The sequence below is a fragment of the Ammospiza caudacuta genome, chromosome 3 (genome assembly GCF_027887145.1).
Source record: "Ammospiza caudacuta isolate bAmmCau1 chromosome 3, bAmmCau1.pri, whole genome shotgun sequence".
NCBI classification, from domain to species: Eukaryota; Metazoa; Chordata; class Aves; order Passeriformes; family Passerellidae; genus Ammospiza; species Ammospiza caudacuta.
In genome coordinates, this window is record NC_080595.1 from 58,792,464 (window position 1) to 58,806,519 (window position 14,056).

Here is a 14,056-nt window from a genome sequence, read left to right on the forward strand (position 1 = left end):
TTTTATGTTGAAGATACACAGATACTATTAACTGACTGTCATCTTGAAGAGTTCATGACCAGACAAGTTTTAAAGGCCTGGATTTCTACAGATAAAATATGAAGCTGACTGAAATTATAAAGTCAACTAACAGTAGTGTAGACTTAATACTGGAAAATGAGGAACCTAGCTTCATGCCCATAAAATTCAATAGGAATTTTACAGACATTTAACCTCACAATGTTGCAGCAAAATGATTTTATTTGATTTATTTGGACTCTTTGTTCCAGAAGACCTTCTCAAGTACATGTTATAGATTTTCACGTGTTCTTTTATAATACATTTCTCCATTTCTCCATTTTTTCTTTTTCTCAAAAGACAGTGAAAATTCTTTGGAAAAACAATGCAAATAGGTTTTAATTAATAAAAACAAAAAGGAAAAAAGAATAAATGGTAATAAGGAAACCATTTGGATTAAGAAATGCAAAGAAGCATGGAACAAAACCCATAAACCAGGGAGAGAGGATTGAAAGGCCTGGAAGAAAAAGTCATTGAGAGTAATGGCAGGGCTCTAAAACAGGCACAAGGATTAGGCAGTGGCCAGAACAGAGCAGCTGAACAGCTATTGAAAGGAAGTGGGTTTATAAACAGGAGTTCAAGCAACAACACGGAATGGCTTCAGTGCAGGAAACTATGGCAAATAGGAATGGCTGGGCTTGTTCAGAGCTGTGGGAAACATTAAGAGAGTAATAAAAAGCACAAGTCTTTTATTCATTTAAAATCTTAAGCATAGCATTTTCAAACTTGTAGTATTTGGTAATTTTCTGATATCTGGATAAAATTATTTTCCTTCAATCCTACCCATTATTCAGCTTCCCAAACTGTCTCCCTTTTAAATTGAACATTTCAGTGTAGATACTAAATCTATAGAAGATGCTTGCTTTGATTGGTTTCATATTTTTTTACAGAGTGGAGCTGTCTTCCTAATATTAGGCAGGTATAAAGGCTCACATTCTTTACTGTGAAGTCATTAAGCTTCAACATGCGAGTTTAAACTTAAAAAACTCTTGAAATTATTTCCTAAATATGGAGGTTTTTCTTAATCAAGGCCTTAGAATAGCACTGGTGCTCCTTAAAGCAGGGGAAAGATAGTCAAGATTGTAAGCATTGCAATTAACTAAAAATAAAACACTGTTAAGCTTGAAAGATACATTTTATCCTTTACAATACTCTTTTGAGCACTGTTTCTAGTGATAGGGAATATAACTTAGATTTCCATAAAGACAACCAGATTGCCATGCCAATAACTTTTGGGAATCAGACTGAATTGTGGCTCAAGTTGAAGGATTTTTTCTTCACAAGCATTAAGATCAGAAGAAAAGAGAAGTCGTGGTTTTATGGGGAGAGACTTTCAGGGAGATTAACACTGACTTTAGTCCTTGTGAGATTCAGAATCTGAAGCTTCTATCCCAGAAGACAAAAAGTAAATCAGACAACCATGGCTGCTACTGTCACATTTTAAATTAGTTGTGTTTTGAGTACAGATTCCCAAGAGCCGAGCTTGTTTTGATGTGCCTATGTTCTTACAGCTCTCATGGAAGCTAGCCCTTCTGGACTGCTTTAAATCCTTTTAATTTCAGCCCTACTAACATGCATGTGATTTTGGCTTCAGTTTTTGCAGCACTCCACTTTGGGCTCTAGATGAAATACAAAGGTGTATTGACCACTTCTGCAAAGAGAATTGGTACACATTGATGGCAATCCACAGAACCACCTTAATGCAGCCTTGTGCCTTTAGTACCACCTTGCCAGGCTGTTTTAGTGAAGCAGTAAATGTAGTAATGTGTCCTCTCCTGAGTTATTAACATTTCTGGGTTCATGGCATGATTTGACAGGATCCAGATGCCAAACATGTATTTTTCCAGTGCTGTTACCTGGAGGCGTATCAGGCTCAGATTTCTAAGGTGCAGAAGGAAAGCTAAACAACGTTCTCTATTGAGCCAAAATTTAGAAACTGGAGTTTGGAAAGATGGGACAAACTAACTGGCAAAACCTGTCAGGATTCCGGATTCACAGTCAGATTTTCAGAGCATCCTGATCTTGATTCTCGCGGTTGGCACCGACAGATCCATGCAGATCCACTCTGGTTCTTTATTCCCAAACTGTGCTTCAGGTGCTCACCATCAAAAAGTTACTTGGCCACTAAATCCCTGCCTCTCCCTTGGCTTCAGAGGAGAATAAGTGTCGGATAGCTGCTTATGGACTTTTAATTTTTTAAAATCTATTCGGACGTATCGATGTGGGGACCAAAATAAAATCAAAACCGCAGCCTGGCACCTCTAGCGCTTCAGTGCTGAGCACGGCGGCGTGCCGCTCCCGCCGCCGCACGCTGCCAGCCCACCAGCGGGGATGCTGCCGCTCCGCCGGCGGAGTTCCCCAGCCCTGCCTGCCGGGAAGTGTCCCTGAGGCCAAGCGGGCCGGGCCGGGCCGGGCCGGGCCGGGTTGGGCCGGGCCGGGCCGTGCCTCCCTCACCGGGCCGGGCCGCGCCGAGCGGGGAACTCCCGGCGCCGGCGGCAGAGCGCATGTGCGGGGGCTCCCACTCCGCGCCGCTCCTCGCACCCTCTCGCCCGCCCTTCCTCTCCGCCGCCCTCCCGCCCTCCCTCCCTCCCAACCTCTCCCTCTCTCTCGCTCTCTTTCGCTGCCCCCCTCCCTCCCTTCCTTCCTCCCTCCCTCCCTCCCTCCCTGCCCGCCCGCCTGCCGCCGCCTCCCGCCCTCTCCCCGCCGGCTGGGTGCTGAAGTTGGGCGGATGGCAGCGGAGCAGCTGCGCTAGGGGACGAGCCGCAGCAGCCCTTCCCGGGATCGCTCAGCGCCAACTGCACGCAGCCGGGCGGGGGTGGGTAAGGCGCTCCGCGCTTGTTTCAGCCTGAACCGTGATAAACGGCACCAAAATGTCTGCTTTGTAGTGATGCAAAGGGTGTGTGTGTGTGGGGAAAACCGACCAAAGGGAGGGATGTAGGGGGGGGAGAGGAAAAGGAAGGAGGGAGACCATAGGGAGGATGGATGGATGGATGGATGGATGGATGGATGGATGGATGGATGGATGGATGGATGGATGGATGGATGGCGGGCGGTAGAGTGCAAGAGAAAATGTATTCTCGGGGTGACAGGGTGTGTGTAAGCGTGCCTCTGTGTGTGTGTGTAACAACGGGCGGCTTCGGCGCCGAGGTTGCAAGGTGGAGCGTGTGTGTGTGTGTGTGTGTGTGTGTGTGTGTGTGTGTGTGTCGAGCCCGCGATGCACAAAGGGGTGGGGAGAGGTGTCGCTGGGCTCTACTCGCGCCCCCCATCTCCGCCGCCCCCCGGTTTGTGTTGGGGATGCCGCGGGGCATTCGCCGCGCCGGGAGCTGCTGCCCAGCCCGGGCAGGGGAAGGGATTGGGCCGCCCCCGGGGAAGCCGGGGACACGGGCTGGCGGTGTGACAGCCGCCAGATCGGAGGCGAGGCAGCGCTCCTCCCGTCTTTCCTCTTGACCTTCCCCTGCCTGTAACGTGGGTCTGCTCCGCGCGAGGAGAGGTGGTGTAATTTTTATTAGTATTATTGTTGTTGTTATTTCAATCCGAGGAGCCGGCGGAAGGTGAGGGTGAACGAGCGAGTGATCGCTCTAAGATCGGGAATTGCTTTCCCATCCTTCCCTCCCTCTGCCCCCTTTCTCCGCTGCCCCCCCTGGCCGGGCCGGAGCGGGGCCGGGGAAGCCGCGGGGGCAGCGGCCGCGGAGCCCCGGGCGGCACCAGCCTCCCCCGCCCGCCGTGCCCTGCGGCACCGCCATCCTCTGCCCCGGCCTCCTTCCCGCCCCTCCCCGGGAAATGCCGGCGGGCGGCGGGCGGGGGCCGCGGCAGGAGCAGGTGGCGGGGCGCGGCGGCGGGCGGGGATGCTCCCGGTGCGGAGCGGGGCTCCCCGCGCTGCCGGGAACACCCGCCGGTGCTGCGGGGATGCGGTGCCGCTGCCCGCCCCGCCGTGTGCTGCTCCTGCGGGGCTGCGCCTCTCCTCGGGATGGAACCGCCCGCAATTAAGAATGCCGAGGTTGCCTCGCTTGCTCGGCTGCCAGCCTAACGTTCATCTCTATCTCTTCTTGTTGATGTAGAAGGAAACCTTATGGGGCTGTCAGGCTTAGAAACAGCAGGGGTGAAATTTATGGTTTTCGGTATTCGGTTTCTTCGTTTCTGTATGTGGATTTTCACCAACGCGTGTCATAGGTTTGCAGCCAGATGCTTTTGCAAAATGGATGAAATCTGAAATACCCTTCTAGGTAAATGTAAGTTACATATTGGCTGGCAATACTATTATGGGTAACAGGTGAAAAATAGCTTCCTACAAATGTAATGTTCATGCATTACAAATGTTGGGAGTTCTATAAAGGAAGTTGATTCTTTTTCACATCAGTTGATGCTAGTGTCATCCTCCTTACATAAATCGCTAGGAAATTTACCTGCGGCACAAGCCATTTAGGCAAACAAACTATTTAACCTTTATAGAAAAACAGTGTTGCACTCTGTTATCACTGTTATCAAATACATGCTTTTATTCTAGCTCATACCCAGAAAAAGCAAAGTCCTTTTAAAAGATGAGTGAGCCCCACCCCAGTAAGTTTATGGCCTAAAACGCAAATGCTATGATACACTCAAGTACTTGCCTCCCTGAAATAAGGTGAGCATTAAAGCATTTAAATGCCTTTCTCCATCAAGGCCTTAGATCCTTTTAAGTAGCCAAAATAAGAACATAATTTAATTAAAAGAATATGATCAAATAAATTGCTATAGTGAGTTGAACATCTAGTCCAATATCCTGGCTCTGACTACAGTCATTAGCGGATGCTGAAGGAGAAAAACGTAAGAAACAGGACTGGCATACAGGGATCTTTTCCTGACATATCCTTTCAAGTTTCAGCAACACACAGAACATGGATTTCTTAAACTGAAGGTTGCTCTCAGACCATCATATGTAATAAACTTTGAGTTTCCCTACTCCCTTTTAAAAAATCGGTTTATGCTTTGGTCTCAACCCTGTTCTGTGGAAATGAGCACCAAAATTTAATTATGATTTGTGTGAAAAACTACTTCCTTTTGTTTGCTATGAACCTGCTGCCTGGTAGTTTCACTCAGTGGTCCCTAGCTGACAGGGAGCACATATTGTATCTATGTAAGGTGCCAGGAGTGTCCTCTGAAACCAGAGCAGGTACAGCACTGTCAGGTCAGGTCCCTTCATCTTACCTATCACCAAGCTGAGTGGCCTGCCCAGGAATGTAAAGCTGTACTCAGCCCTTGGTCTCTATCTTGAAATCTACACATAAGAATAGTTCTTCTTCTTCTTGTTATGCAACATGGATACTTATGTACAAAGAATTGCCCTGAACCCTTGAACTTGGTTTCAAGAAGGCTACTGAAAAGCTGTCCGTTGAAAAATACTCCCTGCACTATTGATTTGAATTGAAATCTGACTGACAGCTTGGTGAAAAATTCCCTATCCCAATGCAGTTTTCTACCCACCTGAAAAGAAGATGAAATATTTTATTCTTAACTGCAATTCTTATTTTTTTAACTTCTATATTAAATACAAAATGCAAGCTATATGTCAAGGCACACACACACACACACATATATATATATATTTATATATGTATATATATATATATATATATGAACTCTGTACATTTGAAGTAGCATCATTTTCTAATTGTTCTGTGTAATATTCATTATAAGGATGTGCATCAACATGCTCAGTTTCAAAGCGAAATTTTAAATGTGCCATAAAATGTAGCTGATTTGTAAGGAGCTATAACACAAATTCTTCAGAAGAGTGCTCCTGAGTTCAGTCCTGCTTGAGGAGGTATTGATCTTGCAGAATACTTCCCTGATCTCAGTGGTAGCCCCTCTTTGATTTTGTCATAAGAATAATAAAGGAATAGGAGACCAGAGAACTACAAAAGCACAACCCAGACCCAAAGACGCAGAAGTTCTCAGTTTTAATTTGGCAGCAGACACAACTTGGAGCAACACAATCACAGCAGAACATGGTACAGTAGAGAAGGGTAGAAACCCATGAGCTGTGAAATTCTTCACAAAAAATAGAATGCTGAAGCCTCAAATGTGTTAATCCCCATTTCCCAAAAGACTAAGAGGAGGAGAGGCTGAGTGGTATTGTTATGGGAAAGGATAGGAGGAATGTCAGCCAGTCTCAGACATGATTTTCTACTTACAAGTGGTGTTTATGTAGCAAAACACATATGTATGTAGATGTATATATATGGTATATACACTTTTGTTCACTAAAAATACATTAGCCTAAATAAATGTTGCAATCCTAGTACTTTTACGTAGCACTCTCTTACTTGTATGCTTCACATGCATGCCTTTAATTATGAACATATGGAGATTCTTAGGAATACACCAGAAGTGTACTAAGTGAAACAGTATTGGCTCTTACAGAGGTGTTCATCACTGTTCCATTAGCTCCCTCCTGATCATGGCTTCACAATGCCAGGAATTTATTTTGCACTCGTACCAAGATTTCAGCTTTTACAGTGAAAAATATATCCCTACCATACTAGTAGTCCTTATTCTATGAATACAGGGTTCTATGAATACAGGATGACTTTTCTAAGAACATAAAATTCATGTACTAATTGGCTTGAGCTAAAATTCATTAAAAAGAAATCTTTCACAAAACCTAGCATTTGTGTTGACATACCTTTTTCCTCTAAGTAGTTTTTATAATGAAATAATACAATCAAACTTTCCATACCATTAATTAATTAAAAGCTTGTGCATAGGGTATAAAAACAAGTGAATAGATTAAGTTGTAGTTAAGTTTATCTGTTGGTGGTTATAGCTAATGGCTGTGGCTATACAGGCTGTAAGTAGAGTTGTGTCGACTTGTGTGAATAGTTTTGCTGCTGACTCTTCCAAAGAATCCCAGCACTTCAGCTTGGCACTTCTGCAGGTCTTGGCTGCAGAGGGTCTGAGGAAGTGAGCTGCATGTGTGTGTCACTCTGGTTCTCTGGAAAGTTAACCATTTCAGGGAGCTCTTTTCTGCAGAGATTTTGTGTCTCTACTTGAAGCCGGGTATTTGCTCTCAAAAGGTTTTCCTTGGCATGGCTGCTGTCTCTAGCATGCACAGGGGAAGCAGCCAAGCAGTGTGATGGTGGCAGGGACCTTGGGGAATGCTTGAAGCACACAAACAGATGAACTGGGGGTCTGCTCTGCTCGTCCTGCCCAGCCACCATCTAACCTGTGCCTCAACCAAACCAGCATAAGGGCTTGATTCCCTAGTGTGCTTTCTCTCATTTGCACTGCTCCAGTGATGCAAAATAGATGTAAACTCAATTTAAATTACTCGTGTGCTTTGAAAAACTTTTGTTGTTCTGGTATATTAATGAATCTGGACTTAAATAAGAGTATTTTAATCAATTTAAGTTTGATTCTGTCATAGCATCATAAACATTTTGAATCATAGCTTTGTCTTTAAATTCTTTGCTTATATATATAAAATATAAATGAAATGCATCTTAACTTCCATACAATAGAAATATTCATACATTATTTACTTGGTAAGTAAATAGCAGCAAGTTCTTAGAAATCAGTAAATATCTAAATAGAATGTATGTGGGAAATTACATGTAGGGAGATAGAGCAGAAATAAAATTTAATAAAATCTTCAATCCAGCAGCCAAGCATTAAAAACATGCACACACCTTAAACACTACATCTGTTCTGCATAATCTTTCTCCAAACAAAACCAGTATATATCTAGCCTAGGTTCTTTAGTGAGAAAGGGGTAAATTAGACAGTGAGGCATTAACACAGCTCTGTAGCCACTGCTACCAGAGCAGCTTCATTTGGCTGCTCTCTCCAGTGATGCCAGCTCTGTGCTTGCTGGAATATGAGAGATCACAAGCTGAACCACTGTATATAGCCAGCCCATCTCTGTGCATACAGACTGGCAGAGAGAATGTCACAGTAGCACTGCCTTTAAAGGACACAGCCACTCTGTCTCAGATCCCTGATTAATTGATTATGCCACCTTGCTTATTATGTATTATGTTTTTGCTGTATTCTGTTTTGCTGTGCTTTGGTATGCTGTAACAATGTCTTCATTTATCAGCAGCTCATGTAAGTTAAAGTAAAATAATCCTGTGAGAGAAAGCAATTAAAGCCCAGGAAGCGTGGATGGAGGGTCTCATGGTATCCTTAGCACAGCACTTTTATACCTGCTTCCAAGGCCGAGTTGGACATGGCTTTGAGCAGCCTGGCAGGGGGGGTGGAACTCGGTGATATTTAAGGTCTGTTCCAACCCAAACCACTCAGTGATTCTGTGTTTCTCTGATTCTGTAGTTCAGACAGCTTTCAAGAGAGACTTCAGAACAGCGAGCACCCTTAGAGCAGCAGCGTGTCCTAGGCACGTCGCAGCTGTGGCAAGGAGCTGCAGGGAGCCCTGACATTTCTCACAGCACCACTACCTGATTAGTATCACTATATATGCTGCTCTCATAGAAACTCAAATTAGAGGGAAGTCATAGAATGTCTGGGCTGGAAGGCCCCTAAATGGATTTCAGTTTCAGTTCCCCTTGCCATGGACCAGGACAATTTCCACTAGACTGAGTTGCTCAAAGACCCACCCAACCTGGCTTTGAACACTTCCAAGGATGGGGCATCTCCAGCTTTTCAGGGCAACCTGTTCCAGTGCCTCACTGGCCTCATAGTGAAGAAATGTATAGTATATGTTTAATATCATTGTTTATGGTTTGCTTAATGGGAACAACCTTCTGAAGTAAGGAATTTCTTATCCATTCTGCTTTATTTTGACAGCAATGCAGACAGCACATGCTCTCTGATATTCACATTGCACCAGAACTTTGGGTAGTGTAGATTCTGCTCTCAATGATTTGCATCATATGAAAATTGAGAACAGTGAATAATAACTTCCTGTACAAGAGCTTCACAAGTAGCCTTGATTTAATGAATGTAGGTGGAAAGTGTCATCCTAATTAGTCAGTGTCCAAAAGGTACTTTTATTTCCAAGTCTTATTATCTTCAGAAATTACAAGTCCTAAAATATTAATCAGATGCTTCATAGCTTTCAAGATGGGTTTGGGAAGAGTGCGATGTAAAAGTTATTTTTTTTATCATTCATGTAGAATGGTGTAAATATATATCTACTGTGTTGTAATGCAGTTGTCTTATAATGGTCTGATAATCTAATGGATACAGTTTGATATATCTGATAACCTGCTAACTAGAATCTCATGTGTAGAATTTTTTCACTATTATATGTATTACAGTTGTTCAAGTATTTTTATAAACACTTACTGACCCTCACAATTTAAAAACCCCCAGATGATAATAAACAGAATCTCAGCTGTATAGTAAACATCGTGCTGACCAGAATAGACAAGGCTGCTTTCAAATTTTTGATTATTTGATATGTAAAATTAAGTCACAGAGTAACCACAAAAGAAATAAGTACTTGTGTGGTAAGAATCTTGTAAGGATAGAGGGAATACCTATAACCAGTGAGTGCAGCTACTTCATAACCTATCAAGTTATGAAGGCAGCAGCTTTGAGCTGAGACTGAGCATTGGTCAGTGATTCAGAACACAGAAATCTGACTGTTTATCGGATTTGTCCTCAGCTCTCTCTGCAGAAGGACCATCCCATATCCAGCATCTGTCTTAAAGCCTATGCCTACACTGCTAATTGCAGACTAGGATAGAGATAGCTGACAAAGTTCAGACACTTGAAAAATCTAATAAAAGCAGAACTAACAAGAAAGTTACCTTAATTTACCTCTATTATCTATCATCTTGCATCCTGCAGTACAAACTACTCAGAAGCTGTGAAATGCACTCCTAAATTTTTTCTATTTTTAACCTAAATAGCTCCTGAACACATTTACCACCAAATACATTCCATAATCATTCAACCATTGTCTTAGCTCTTCTTAACCTGCTTCAATTGATCAGTAACCATCCAAGGAAATCACAGCTGTTTTTTCAATAGCAGTCAGTGCTAAAATACAGCAGTAATGTGGTGTTCATGAGGCTGTCTAAGATTCTGGCTTTATTAGTAGCCAAGGTAGCACAACTCCTGTGGGTGCAGGATTGCACTGAGCACTTCTTTTAGTTGCCAAGACTCTCGGTTTTTATTAAGAGTCCCAGATTTTTTTTCTCTGCAAACTAACAGAAGCCTGAGCTTTTGCACCAGAACTTGATTGTCTATGTACTGAGTTCTTAGGATGGTCCCAGACCTGACTGGAAAGTTACCACATTCCAGGGATCATTCCCAATAAAATGCTAATATGAGACTGTCCTGTTATGCAGAGCAGGTGATTCTAATTGTACAAATGAAACTGAATTGGCCATTTAGCCTCAGAGCCAGAGAACCAGCACAGGAACTGTTTCTTTACAGTACAGGCCCATCACATCACTCTGCCTCTGGCCTGAATTCTTCCTTCTCAATATGGTATTGACCAAAGGATACAGTGTTTGCTGAGATTTTTTAGTTAGTGTTGTTCCCTTGATATTCACCTACTACAAACAAGAACACTGCAGATTTTTATAGTTCCTTCTGTTTTGTTCACAACAGAGGGGTGTTTTGTCAGTTGTACAAATGAACATATGCTTGAAGGATCCAGTTAGTAACACACCTGCTTAATAGTTATTCCCCATGTTTAATTTCGGATCGAAATTTATCAGCTTTTAATACATTTAATGTTTATCATGTTGACTTTTACCATGTTTATTCTAGAATCACAATGTTGTATTCACTAACAGAAGTCAACATATTTATATTGGCGGTACCATAAATTTGGAAATCTGATATATAAAATATTAATATCAACATCTCATACCCATCTCAAATATATATGGTTTTAAAAGTTATATTTAGCATAACTCATATTGAATGGCTTTAACTATACTGAGTTCACTCAAGTCCTTCATGTGTTTATTACTATTAATATTCTATCAAACCCGTGGCACGGGAGGTCATGATTTATGTTCAATATTAATTTTTTTCATACATAACAGGAGAGAGAATTGTTTGAACATATTTTTGAGGAAATTTTAAAGTTTAGGAAAGGTGAGTTGCTCATATCTGTATGTGCATGAGGTAATAGGAAGGTTATATATCTTGTGTGACCTTACTTCTGCTGAGCATTTTTCTTGGTCAGGCATATAATGCTGTGGCAGATACAGTGTCCTGGTTTCATACAATGTGATATTTCAGGAACTTTTAAGAAAATAGAGAATCCAGAAAGATGAAAATAGTAAAAGAGGAGGTGACTACTCATCATATTATTATTATTCTGAGAATCCAGCAATTTAGCAAGCACTAAGAATAAATAAAGAACACATTATGAAAAGACTATTTCTGTCCTTCCAGATTTTGGCAATTTAGACCTAATAAGTGCTTTTTAATCATTCCATCATGCTGTCTTTTCTACAAGCTCACCTTTCAAACAACCACTAAATTACCTTTGCATGCTAAGACAGCAGCACTGCTTTTCACAGAACAGAAATGCAGCTACATATCAATTAAGCAATTAGAGGATCACACAGTAAAATGGTGGCAGATGCAGAAATTAAAAATACAGGGCAAAATTCTTGTTGATTTAAAGGGTTAAAATCTAACATTAAGAATCTTGTCTCCTACTCCAGCTTCCTTATTACCAAAGTAATGCTCATATATAGAAATCAGAGAGAGCTTAAGATCCAGAAAATCTTCATATGCAGACAATTTCCAGGACAAAATTGGGCATTGGCAGCTGAATGAGAAGTTAGTCTTTCTGATCAAGTATTCTTACTCATTTGAAGATGATCAGGGTAAAACCTCTCCAGTTTGCTCCTTTGAATATGTAATCTGAATATCAACATGAAAAATATTAATTAGGGCCATGTTAGAAAAAAAATTGCTCCGTAAGCAAAACACTACAAAACCAGGAAGGCTTTGGATGGTTGAGCAAAAAAAATTTAAAATTTTTTGCATTTAAAAATTAAAAAGAGAGAATGGAAGCATATGGCAAGTAGCACAAGATACCTTCTGCATATACATATCCCATAACTTTCAGCTCATCAGTTCTTTAAAAAGATATGGGATTTTGGGGATCCATTAAACTGCTACCTCTAGATCTGTCATCCTCATAAAAGGACTTAACTCCAGTAGAGTCAACTCAGTCCTGTTCATAATAGAATAACACCTGTCATAGCTTTTCCAAATTATGCATTAAAAAAAAAAAATCTATGCTCATTTCTTTTAGCTTGATTGTTTTCATGACATAAGTTCCTGTAATATCACAGCTATAGCACAATAAAATATTTTTACAGGTAACAAAAGGGAGTAGACTAATTAGTCAATGGATACCTAATTCTAATAATGAAGGCAGCATATGATTTCTAAGCCCAAATTACTCTGAATTTTAGCAACACTTCAATCTTGGATGCAATCAGAACTAGGGGAGATGATTTACTCAGTCCATATCAGCATATACTTTATATATGCTTATATATATTCATTTGTAATTTAGCCTCAGAAACTTTTAATTAATTGCCTTCTGGTTATCACTGTGAGAGGACAAACCCATGAGCTGTGGCACGAGCTACCACCGATCAGCTTCTCCAGTAAATTTCCTGTGAAGCAGGCTGATGGCCCAAGTAAATGCAATTTAGTTTATTTTTTAAAGAAAAGAAGTAAGTTACTGTATGTCCCTTGAAAGATGGGGGAGAGGTCTCCTTGAATTTCAAGAAAATATGATCTGAAAGAGCTTTAATGTATGAAGATTAAATTTATCAGAAAGCACAATTTATTGCAGGTCCAGCTGCAGATGGGATACAGTTCTTAGAGGTTTTAAGACTCCAAATAATTGAATTGCTATTAATGTTCAAGACATTTTTCCATTAAATTGAGTGGACTTCTATGGCAGAAACTATTCTTACAAGTAATGCCAATCATCATTCACATTTTAAACATAGGATTGTAAGGCTCTGTTAAGTAGAAATTGTTCTGGTGGGCAGTGAGATCATCCCAGAGAATGCCAGAGATACCTTGATTTTGACTGCTTAATATTTGGTGAGGTACTATGTAGAATAACCTAAAGAGAGTATTTTATGTTTTAAAAGTAAGTTGGGTACTATTCATACAGCAGACTAGCTTTTTTTGTTGGTTTGTTTCTACATTAGACCCTGAGCTGTTTAGGTGAGGTACTGTTTAAAATTGTGCTGCAGTCCTGTCCTCTGAGGCAGAGAGTGTGTCCAGCAGGGTGCCAAGGAAATGAGCTGCTATTGAAGCAGGCAGGCAGTGCGTGCTCAGCAGCACTCCGGGTTAGGCTCTCTTCAGTAGCATGGCTGATTCCAGCAGGTGCCACAGTAGCAACTTTAGGAACACTGGAAAATAGGAAAGTATGCTGAGGGAAAAACCCTAGCTAATTTAATCCCAAACTCTGTCTGTGTCCGTCAATCACTTCTTACTTTTTCTTTCCTTCTCTTGATCAAGTTGATATTAGGAGCAGGAAATGTTTTTTGTTTTGTTTTGTTGTTGGTTTGGGTTTGTGGGGGTTTTTGGGAGGGAGAGGGGAGAAGGTTGTTTGGGTTTTCTTATTTCATTTGGTTTGGTGGGTGTTTTTTGTTTGGTTGGTTGGGGGTTTTTTACATTTATTCTTACCCAGAGGCTGTTCCAGATCTCCCGTTGAAAACCTTTTTCTCATTTCCAGCCACATTCACTCAAAGACTGCTTATTCTTCATTTGCTCTTGTGCAATGATCCATGTTAAATTTTTCTTTCTCCCTTCCATTTGTTCACCTGACACATTCATATCCCCCCCCCTTTAAACATTTGTCCCAGAAACTCTCTTTAGGTCTAGCAGACATGAAAAAATGAAGAGAACACTCAGAATGCAGATTCCGTATCTTGTGAAACAAGGGGGCACAAATGTCCTGGCCACAGCTCTCCTCCCAGTCACAAAACCCCTCCTCCAGCCTTTTCCCTTCATAACTCATCTGTGGAGCTCCTTGGAACAGGAAAACAATAAAGCCTGT

At 41.6% G+C, this 14,056-nt stretch overlaps 1 protein-coding gene across 1 annotated transcript in view; it reads left to right on the plus strand.

The window, feature by feature from the left end:
* The first annotated feature begins 2,723 nt into the window (after positions 1–2,723).
* RGS17 (regulator of G protein signaling 17) overlaps positions 2,724–14,056 on the plus strand; it is a 70,107-nt gene continuing 58,774 nt past the window's right edge. Inside the window, exon 1 of the mRNA XM_058801860.1 lies at positions 2,724–2,872. The gene's annotated coding sequence lies outside the window, so the exon portion shown is untranslated. The remainder of the gene's footprint in view (positions 2,873–14,056) is intronic.